This window comes from Cygnus olor, chromosome 6 (genome assembly GCF_009769625.2).
Source record: "Cygnus olor isolate bCygOlo1 chromosome 6, bCygOlo1.pri.v2, whole genome shotgun sequence".
Taxonomy (NCBI): Eukaryota; Metazoa; Chordata; class Aves; order Anseriformes; family Anatidae; genus Cygnus; species Cygnus olor.
The window spans coordinates 17,724,927-17,735,440 of record NC_049174.1 but is presented as its reverse complement, the minus strand read 5'-3'; positions in this window follow the sequence as shown (position 1 = coordinate 17,735,440).

Genomic DNA, 10,514 nt, shown 5'->3' with positions numbered 1-10,514 from the left:
GATCATTTGGTTAGCTGTAAACTTTAGTTTCATAAAATAGGTAGCGGTAGATACTGGAGTTTTAATTTCTGCATTTCCTCTTTCAGCAGAAAGACTTCCCATTTTAGTGCATTACAATATAGGATATAAAAATAGTTTCTCTGTCATCACAGCTGCATAAATATATAGTCAGATACACTCTGAGCAGAAAAATTGTTAATCAGCTCACATTATAAAAACTAAATATTGGATTGAAACACCAAATACTTTGCAGAGTTTTCACTTTATTTCACAAAAGAGATTAACTGGATTCAAGGTGGGCTCACAGACAGTCTATTCTAAATTGGACCAGAAATCATCAGCCACCTACAGTCTGAATTTGACCCCATTATATTAAACAAAGAGCCCTGAGAAATAATTGAGCTGGGAGCTGCACAACAGCCTAAACCCCTGCTGGCTGACAGTGTCCAGCAGAGAACAAATGAACCCACTACTAATGGTAGTCAACAGCTTCTTCAGAGGATTGAACTTATCAACCTCTAAAGAAAAAAACAGTATTCTGCCTGGTCCTTAAACAACTAACCTGATGTAGAAAACTGGACAAATTCTCAGCTACCGCAGCTCTTCTAAAATCAGAAGATCAATGAGAATTTAGATCAAGATCTTGCCATCTTCTCTTTGCAAAACCAAGCACGTGAAAAGCATACCAAACATTGTTCAGCGCGTAGGATCCTGCTAACTCGTGTAGGCCTCAGAGACGGCACACTCTCTCGGCGGCCTGGGAGCAAAGACAGAGGTCCCCAGGAGCAGTGATGCACAATTCTCACACCTCACTGTGCACGCGGGCTGACTAAGAGGTGTGCTGGAGGTGTGCTGCTCCCCTGCAAGCACGGGAAGCCTCTCGTGTGCCAGCAGCTCAGCAGAAAGCACAACCACAGGCTCTGAATTCGTCCTTCTCCAGCGACGGCTGCTACCTGAACTGCAGAGGCAGGGTCAGTTTTTTCCACTTTTGCCTTTTTAACACAGCGGAGCATTAAGTGCCTCCCGCTCCAGAATAAATTGTGTGGATCCACTGCTATGTGGGCTGCAGGCATAATAAGGAGTGCTGTGAATCTGCAAACACAAAAGTGTTGATGACTTCCTGGCAGTGGCCACTGCTATCAGCTATGGCTGGTGACATTCATGCTGCAAGTTAATGGAATAAAAACCAGCTTCCTACCTAAATTAGTTAGGATAGTGAGCCCAGCTGCTACACGGTGAAGAGAGAATTAAATAAACCCTGCCCCACTTAGACTCTCCAGCACATGGTGATTTCTCTCACAAAACAGCATCTTTCAAAAACCCTTCCCTTCTTTCACAGTAGCCATGCACACAGGTAATTAAGCCAGAACCCCAAGGTGCTGCTTCACCAGGCCTGATCCTGCTGTACCCACAGTGCTTGGGCAGCTTTGCCTGGGGCAGAGAGCCCTGTGGCACTGCTCTGTGCTGAGCCGCCAGCTCAGGAAGGAGTGCACTCCTCCTCTGGCCAAACACCACGAAGGGGAGAAGGCTCTCCTTCCCAACCTGGAGGGGTTTCCAGCTTCGCACACCTGGCCCTGAGCTATAGGGCTTGTCCTTGAGAGGTGTTGGGGAAGTGGGTGGCCAGCACAGAGACCTCAGCTAATCTGAAAAAAAACCCAGCTTGTACGTGCTAGAAGAGCTTTACATCTTAAGAGAAACTCTTTTCATATTTAAAGTGTAATGGTAAATCTTTTTTTTCCTTGACAAATTGATCAGTTAAGCCCTCCTCGTGTTCAGATGCCCTTCTGAGCACAGGAACTTGCAGTTCAGTCCCAAGCTCCTGCACAGCCTGGCACAGAGACAGTCTGTCATCGACAGTGCGCACGTACGGTACACCGATAATTCTGGTACCACGTAGCAGGTCACTCTGATTAGGGCTCTTTTGCCATACACTGTGTTTTGTCTTTTTTCTGCAGCTGATCGGGGGATCTCAGAATTAATTAAATCTCTTGATGTACTTAGACAGCTTGTGGAGTAAGTGGTAAGGTACTAGAGACACTGAACTTGTTCATTTGATTTCATCTCTGTAACCTGAGCTCCAATTTAATGCTGTATCTCCTACCCTGTTGAAGATTAATTACTGCACCAGTTAGCAAGTCATCTCACCTGCTTTCATTTGTGAAGAGTGTAAGTCAGGAGAAATGTAACTCAGGTATTACTTGGGCTTTGTATATGACCAGTGAAAAATCAGTTTAGAGTTAAATATATTTAGCACTACAACACTTTTTCTCACAACCAACTCTAGGTTGTAAAACCTGGTCAGGTTATAGGTGAAGCAGTATGACTGACATTGAAATTCTGCTTTCATTTGTCCCACTACAGACACAGACACCCTCAACCCCACTCCCAGTTCCAGAGGACTTTCCTGGGTTTACATGTGTGCTTGGGAACAGGTGTCAATTCTCTGGATTATTATTATTTTTAAAGGTGTTATGGCATGACAGGAATGACAGCCTGAGTATTGACAGGGGCATGTCAGAATGGGTTTTGTCTTTATAGTATACACCCTGTGGGCTCTGCAGCGCCCTGATGACACAGACAAGGGTGTGTGAGTGGCCCTGAGACCCTGCACAAGGACTCCAAGGTATCCTGTTGGCAAACACCTCTGCTCCAGAACCTGCAGGTGTTTAAATAGGACACGTATAGAGAGAGCTTAAAGGGACTCCATGTTATGGTGGCTGTGCAATGAGGAGGCACACATAACAAGGTAGAGACTTCAGGGAGGAAAGCAATATAGACACACTCTTCCACTTGAAAGATACGTCCAAGAAGTTTTAGTTTGTTCACTGGAGAGTAACTTTGACAATCTAGTGACTAGGGGAATACTAATTTTAATTCATCAGACACTGAGCCAAGCATATTTACCTGTGGGAATCTAAATCTATTAATTCCCATCCATTTTCTCAAGTCCACAATAGGTACAAGTCTACCTTTAAATACACCTCAGGTTTAAGACAATCTTCATTAATGTATTTAAGTTCAGCAAACCCAAGCACTAGCCACAAACAGAAAGGTTCAGGTGATGCTATGTTCTGGCCTCGGCAAACCTAAGTCTGCATCACAGCTTCCCCAGTGGTCATCTCCTTGCTCCCAAGAGCACAGCCAGCTTTGTAGGCAACCACTTGCAATCATATATATATAAGTGTGTGTATATATATATATATATATATTTAATACATATACAAGACAACTGTGCATCCTTATATGCTGAAACTTGCCAAGCCCTGGCGGGCAATTGTTTTACACATGAAAATTTTACCTATGATCCCTGTACTTCTTAGCATTCCTGTTAATTTTGTCATTGTTTCTTGCAGTGCCCATTGGCCATGTTCTCCTGCACAGTGGCATCAACATTCCCACCTTTGGTACCTGAAGTATAGTCCTTACACAGTCTTTTCACCACAAAGACACCGTTGGTTCGTTCCTAGACTCCCTCATCCCAGGAAGGCCATAGGTGGCTTCTTAGGGTTAATGGAATTTTCCAATAACTATCCCAGGATCCGATCTCTACACTGTTTCACCCTATAGCTTCTAAAGGACTGCTTACAGCACCATCAAGAACCCGCAGCAGTTTTTTCCAGGAATATTGTGAAGACCAGTATTTGTTTTCTAAAGTTTCTTTTAAGTTCCTTCAGTTATACATCCTAGAAATGCATCCAAGCACAAGCGTTGCTGTCTGCTTTAGGAGGGCACCAGGTTGCCTGTTACAGACAACATGCAACAAGTCTCGTATTAATTCAGACGTCCATCCCTTATCTTGACATCTGAAAATGGCACCTTCTGGCAGCTTCCCCTTCGGTATTGTCTTTCTTTTAAGGATGATGTATAGTGGCAATTTTGCTTTATCTGCTAAGACCACCAGCAAAGTGGCAATCCTGTTTTTTCATTGACAGTGTTTTTGATAAGTGATTTGGGCCTTTTTTATTGCACGGTAATATTATGTCTGAAAAACCCAATGCATGTCTGAAGAAAAACACAGATCTTTGATTTGTGTTGCCTGTGTGCATTAGTAAACATTTGTGGATTTCATGTATTGATTCATATTGTTGAAATTCTACTATTTTTTCATATAGTTAAAACAGACTTTACCCTAGTGTTGTTCTACGTTAACTTTATAAGCATGACTATTACCTCATTTATATGTGCCAACAGACATGGGTTTTGACTTTCAGAAGAAATTTTTAATTGTGATGGGAACCGTGAAAGGAGCCCCTTCTAAAACTAACAAATTATTTTTGTTAGGAATTTCCTAATCTAAATAACCCTTTCTGAATTCCACTATTAATAGATTTTTTTTCTTTCTATAAAACCTATGCAAAGACAGTCATGAATCTACTACGAAGTTTTCATATGTCTCATACCGTGATGCATAATGTTTCCAAAGCATCTTCAAAAGGCAGGAATCTACTACTTTAAGTATTCATTAGCAGTGGTAATTGAGATGTTTTAGAGAATAAGGAGGAAATTATACATATATATAACATAATAAAAATTATATGATTTATAAATCAAGGGTAAGCAGTAGAAAGAGTTCATTCAGTCCCTGGCTTTGAAGGAACCAGTGCTCAGAGCAGCTGCTTTGGTTGCTTTTAGCTGATGTTTTGAAGAGGAGGAACAGGAGAGCGGCAGCTCTCAGAGCTTCCCCTCCCTGGGGTGAGTGGTGCAGTCTAATTAGGCAGCGTCTCTAGTGCAAGGCTATACTAGAGTAGCTAAGGAAGATACTTGTCATTGCTTACCATCTTAATAATGCATCTTCTTATTGCATCTTTTCTAACATCTCTCCATTACTGTAAATCTGTTTTTTAAAATGAAAAAAACAAAGCAAAACAAAAAACTAATCAACAAATCCCATAACATAAAACCTCTTCTAATGATAAAATTAATATTTTTTCTTTTTTTCTCCAGTGCAGACATACTTACAACTGGGGTATGAGGTTTCTCCCTTAATATCCAGCATCCTGGCACATTCCTTCTTAGTGCTAAGAGAGGAGACAAATAGGTCTTTCCCCTTAAATTATACTGCCCAGCTTAGGAGCTGGAAACACAGAGATCTGTGTGGAAGATGTGTCTTCTGGTGACCAGCACAGCTCTTGAAAGCTTTCTGGTGTGACCAAGTTAGTGGGGAAAAATGGAGGAGTCTGTTGCTTGTTTGGATTACAGGATTTTTTAGCTCTTAATTTTGCACCACATGAGGGTCATTCAACTGCCTTGTTTTCGAGAAAATCATACTTTGTGCATTTACACAAAAAGTACCACTAAACATGCAGTAGAAGAAAGGAGTTGTACTGAGCTCTGTGAAGCTTTGTGGGGACAGCAATCCTTCTCACAATAAATATCTTGTGGGCACATCTGAAGGGGGTTAGGAGAACAGGCTGCATGGTGGCAGACAAGGTAACTGAAAATGGCTGTGTGTCTGTGAGTTTACTGTGGGGACGCACACCTGGTAATACATGGTGCGAGAGATGCTCCTCTGTGCAGACCCACAGGTGTGTCCTTGCAGTGCTAAAGCACCTCCCAGCTGCCTTGGGATCAGGACACCACAGGGTTTCTCTGGTGACAACCCACCAATTTCTCCTGCTGTCTTCACTGTACTCTTTCTCCATTGTAAATGCAAGGTAGCTCCAAGTAACTTGCCTATTAGTCAAAGAAGATGAGTAAATGACCTTCCTTAATGGGGTAGTGCCAAAGAAAACATAGGCAGCTGACTGCCTTACCAACCCCCATGGCACTTCGTTGCTGATGCAAACAAAACAAAAGCAGCTGTAACACAGAATGTGCTGAAAAAGTCACCATGAATGTGTTATAAAAGGGTTTTTCCTTGTAAGTAGATCAGAGAGGCCCTCTGGATTTTAAATCCCTAAAGGATGGAAAATTATCTTTCTGAATGTATATGTAATAGTAAACGCTGATCTATGGATGCTGAGAAGTTTAAGTTTTTGATGAAGTAAACTTTTAGCTCCCATCATCACATATTGTTACAGCAAATTATCTCCTTCTGGTCTGCAGTTTGCCTCTTGAGATGAGACAGAGAAGGTGATTTTAATTCCTGCTTTTCCTAAGGGATGAAACACACAGACACTCTCAACCATCCCCTGCACTCCTCACTCCTCCGCAGCTTACCTTCTCCTTTGTTTCTTGGTTTGGTGCAAGGTTAGCTAATACTATTTTCCTCCCCAGCCTGGGGAAGAAATAGATTGATAGTTTCAACCAAGGGTCTTGTCTGGTCTTATATTGATACAAAGAGCATTAACAGAGGGAAATGGTAGTTACAGGGACAAAAGTAGAAATCCACGCGTAGCCACCACATTAAGTGGTCTTTGTTCATGGCCTCATCCTTCAGGGCTGTTACACCCCTCTCTGAGATTGTTCTACCAGATCTCTTACAGTGTCCTTCACTTGGATTTGTGACCCAAAAGAGACTACTTAGTCTTGAATTGTTTCTTCAGACCACCCTAAAAGCATGCTTTAGGCAGTCAACTCGGCTCCCGGACGTAGGTTCTGCCTGTGGCTCCAGGAAGCCCTACGGCTGAGCCTTACCTCTCTTATAGGCTTTGGGACACCAGGTGGAAGAGGTTTGGGCAGAGGAGGCACTGTCTAGATAAACTGACTCACACTTCACATTTGCATTTTTTCCACTGTGTAACTATGAAAGAAGCCCAGCACAAATTGTGTGTGTGTCATTTTCACCCCCATACAAATCTGTGATAGAGGACTGCGAAAATGTCATTTTGAATGCACTGTTTTAGTGCACGTCCCTCAAACTTTTTAAACTTATCAAAGTAATTATTCATAATATATTACATCATAGGAAAAATAATTGAAAAATATATGTCAGTATAATAAGCAGCTGAAAGGAAATAAGTAGGAACAACTCTGCCAGAAAAATAATTTTTATACTTTTTTTTTTCTTTTTTTTTTTTTTTTCCTGTCTTTCTGGCTTTTCATTTCTGTAAAGAGGAAATGTCTGACTTTTCAACAGAATGGAAATTCTGGCTCCCTGCTGACACTTCAAATGAGCACTGAGCCTCACCCTCCTATTAGGAAAGTGGCTCCTGATTTTTCTGTTTAAACATATAATTTCATGTCACTTACAAGCTGATAATAATTAGGAGGTATCTGCATTAGGCATGAGCACACCTGCCTTTTTGGGAAATGTGCTTTGATATGGATCCAAACTTTGCCTGTGGTTAGCAGATGTGAGCAGATTTTGGCAAATAAAGCTGTATTGTGACGAGGAGCATTGAATTAGATTATCCTGGAAATTGTAGCAGTGATGACTTCAGCTCACTTGGAGAAGGGAGGCGCTCAGGTATAGACACCAGCCAAGGCTGAAGTCAGTCATCCTTCCCTACCAGGTCCGATCCAAGGCAGCACGCCTGCTGAGGGCCCAGCCCCGGACCTGAGCTCATTGGGAAGGCAGATTTTACCGATGGCATTACGTGTGGCCAAGCCATCTAATACGATGAAAGCAGAGGCTAGCAGAGAAACGCAGAGGGGATGCTGCACAAGCTGAGACCAGCAGATGACGTGTGCTGGGTGGGAATCCCATCCCGCCCCAACCCCAGAAGACGCACGGCCCTTCCTTGAAAAGCCAGCACTGTGCTCCAGGTTACACCCTGCAAATCGCTGCTCTGTCCAGCCCTCCAGGCAGGAAGCCCATTTCCCCAAGCCCATTTCCCCAAATATTCAACACTTGAATCCATCCACACATGGGAGGCTGTCACCAGCTGCGGCGGAGGCTGTGCTGTCAGGACGGTGGTGAGGCCTGCGCTGCTCCTCGCAGCAGCAATGACAATACCGCACGTGCACCCAACGTGTCTAGGGCGTGACGGCTGAAAGTCACTTGTATTTTCATCAGGGAATGACTACACATTGGCACGATGGGAGCTTTGCCTGCCATTGGAGCTACTAAAGTCCCTTAGAGAGTACCACACGTCGCCCTGCTGACAAAGCTCAGAGGAATTAGGCCACTCGGCCTGGTTAACAGGTACAGTCAGGAAAGCTCCCGGGTGCCTTTTTTTCCTGCAAACAAGTATGACCCCCCCTTCCACTTAGGTAAGGCAGTGTATGGTTGTTTTTATTATGGCTCTGTCACTTCACACAGTCCAGTTTTATTTCAATAATAAAAATATAGAAATATAATTAGCATCTTTGTTTTAAGGCACTGAGTTTTTAAATTACCATGTGTGACAACTGTTATGGCAGTGAAATCGTTAAAATCATGTAAATGCTTAAACCATGTAGGCCTGGGAGATTATAGTTTCATTAGAGAAAAGGCTATAAAGTTAGACCTAGGTAATTACCTTTCCCATTAATGCTAGAAAATTCTTTGCTCCACTGAGAAGTGATTGTGGTGCATCATGCCTTCTGTGCTTTTACATTCAAACTGCAGGAGCCTTTATTTCATCAGCACAAACTGCAAGGAAACAGCGGCAGCCTTCCAGGTGTACTTTGCAAATTGGGGTTTAAATGTGGAACACATCAAATTAAAATTCAATATTAATTATTTTGTCTTGCTAGGAGCCTGAGTAGTTTAAAGCAGCAAGGGTAATTGTCTAACTCATTGTATGTGTCTACAGCGAACTTAATCATTATGTCAGCTTCCTAATAAAAGGTTATTATAGAAACAAAGATCCCAATTTTACATATGGTAGGCAAGGGAGAATTCGAAGAGCTAGTCTCCAAGGTAGACTTGAGGTTCTTGACAAATGATGCCCATGCTGTGATCAGATACTTAACAAGAAATCTCGTTATTAACTAGGCCTGTACAGATAATTAGCACTTGAGCTTCAAATTTTAAATCTGGCTTGAGATGTATAATTTATCAAAAGCCCTAGCTCGCTGTCAAAGTCCTATAATAAGGCAGTGTTATTGATGAATTGAGATTAAGAGCAGATTGAAGAGAAAATTAGGCCACTGGTTACTCTGAAAGGTCTGATTTCAATATTTGCAGTACTAATTTGGTATTATTTTGGTAAATGGATGTGGTCCCCAAGTGCTGCACAGTATAAAAGAATAAACCGTACGTCATTATTCTAACAAAAAAAGTATTGTTTACTGTATGTCGAATTTTGCAGCACTAGCAGTCTGGTTAATAAGCTTCTTTATGGGATAAGTGTACCTGTTTTTATTGCATTAATTTATTATAACACACGGAGAATGCTGGGCTTTTAGGCAGAGTTAGAAAATGTAGCTTCTTTACATTAAAAATTATGTTGCATTAGACTAATTATGACAGAGTATGCCAAGCCCTAATTTAGCTGTTTCATTTATATCTTTGAATTGTCTTTCAAGCATTCTTTACACTGGAATGCAGATAAGTACCATTTTATATATTCAAGCTACATAAAAAGAGCAATCTTTTTTTAATGATCGCCGGTAGCACTTCATTGCAAGTGGTTCCAAGAAAAAATGAAAGAGTTACTGTATGCAATCTATCTACAGTAAACTGCAGCTGCAAAGGTGTTAGATACACATTCATGACCCTTAGCAAGCTAAATCTTTTTGATACACATAATAAAATGTCATTTAGGGCAATATCTGATTTCCAGAATTATATTAGGTAAAATGAAAGGTTGGGACAAATTCTATTCATTTTTTTCAGGTTTTAATTCTTAGCCCAAGCACACAAACCGTATCAAAACAACTCTATGCTTTACCATATATCATGTCGAATATATAACAAATGCAACCGCATATCATTGTATATATCTGATACATCACATCAGTATCCTCCAGCAAAATAATAATGTCACTCGCTGCCTGTTTCCAGGAAACTTTGCGCTGAAAATCCCTCGTAACACGTTATTGGCAGCAGCTCCTTTCCTCTCAGTTTCCAGCTGTCCAATGGGGTATGCCAAGTCACAGCAGGACCTGAGGAGTGTTTGTATTCAACTGTGGCACTGCGCTTTATGGAGATTTTCCTTGTACATTGTACACTTGCAGACAAGCGGGATTTCCAGGACCCAGCAGGGGCTCCCCGGTGTTTATGCTGAGGTGGTTAGCTAGTTGGCAAATTGCTTTGGGCCAGAAACATGTGACAGAGGAAAATGTATTGCATTAGCTTTTCTATCAATAACATCTTAACGCTGCCTTATAATGCAATTGCTTTCATGCTGATCCTGTCTCCTAATTTTAATTTTAGGATTGATTGGATTTTGCAATCAAGCGTCTTTGGCAATGTTGGGAAGAAAAGCTCTTTCCTCCTTTCTTTTAAATAAGGTGCTATTAAAAATATAAGCAACAAAATATAAACCAGTCCAGCTGCTCTAGTAAGCCATTGACTGATACATATTTGTACTGATTTGGAAAACATATAATCTTTTTGATATATATGTTGTAATCATTTTAAGACGACTTAAAATAATTGATTCTTTTAGATTTTACTCTGCCATGCACAGTGGAGCAGCAATTTGCAGGATGATTTGAGTCCTGCAGGATATTTAGTAGATTTTTAAGAGGTCCAGAAAGGAGGG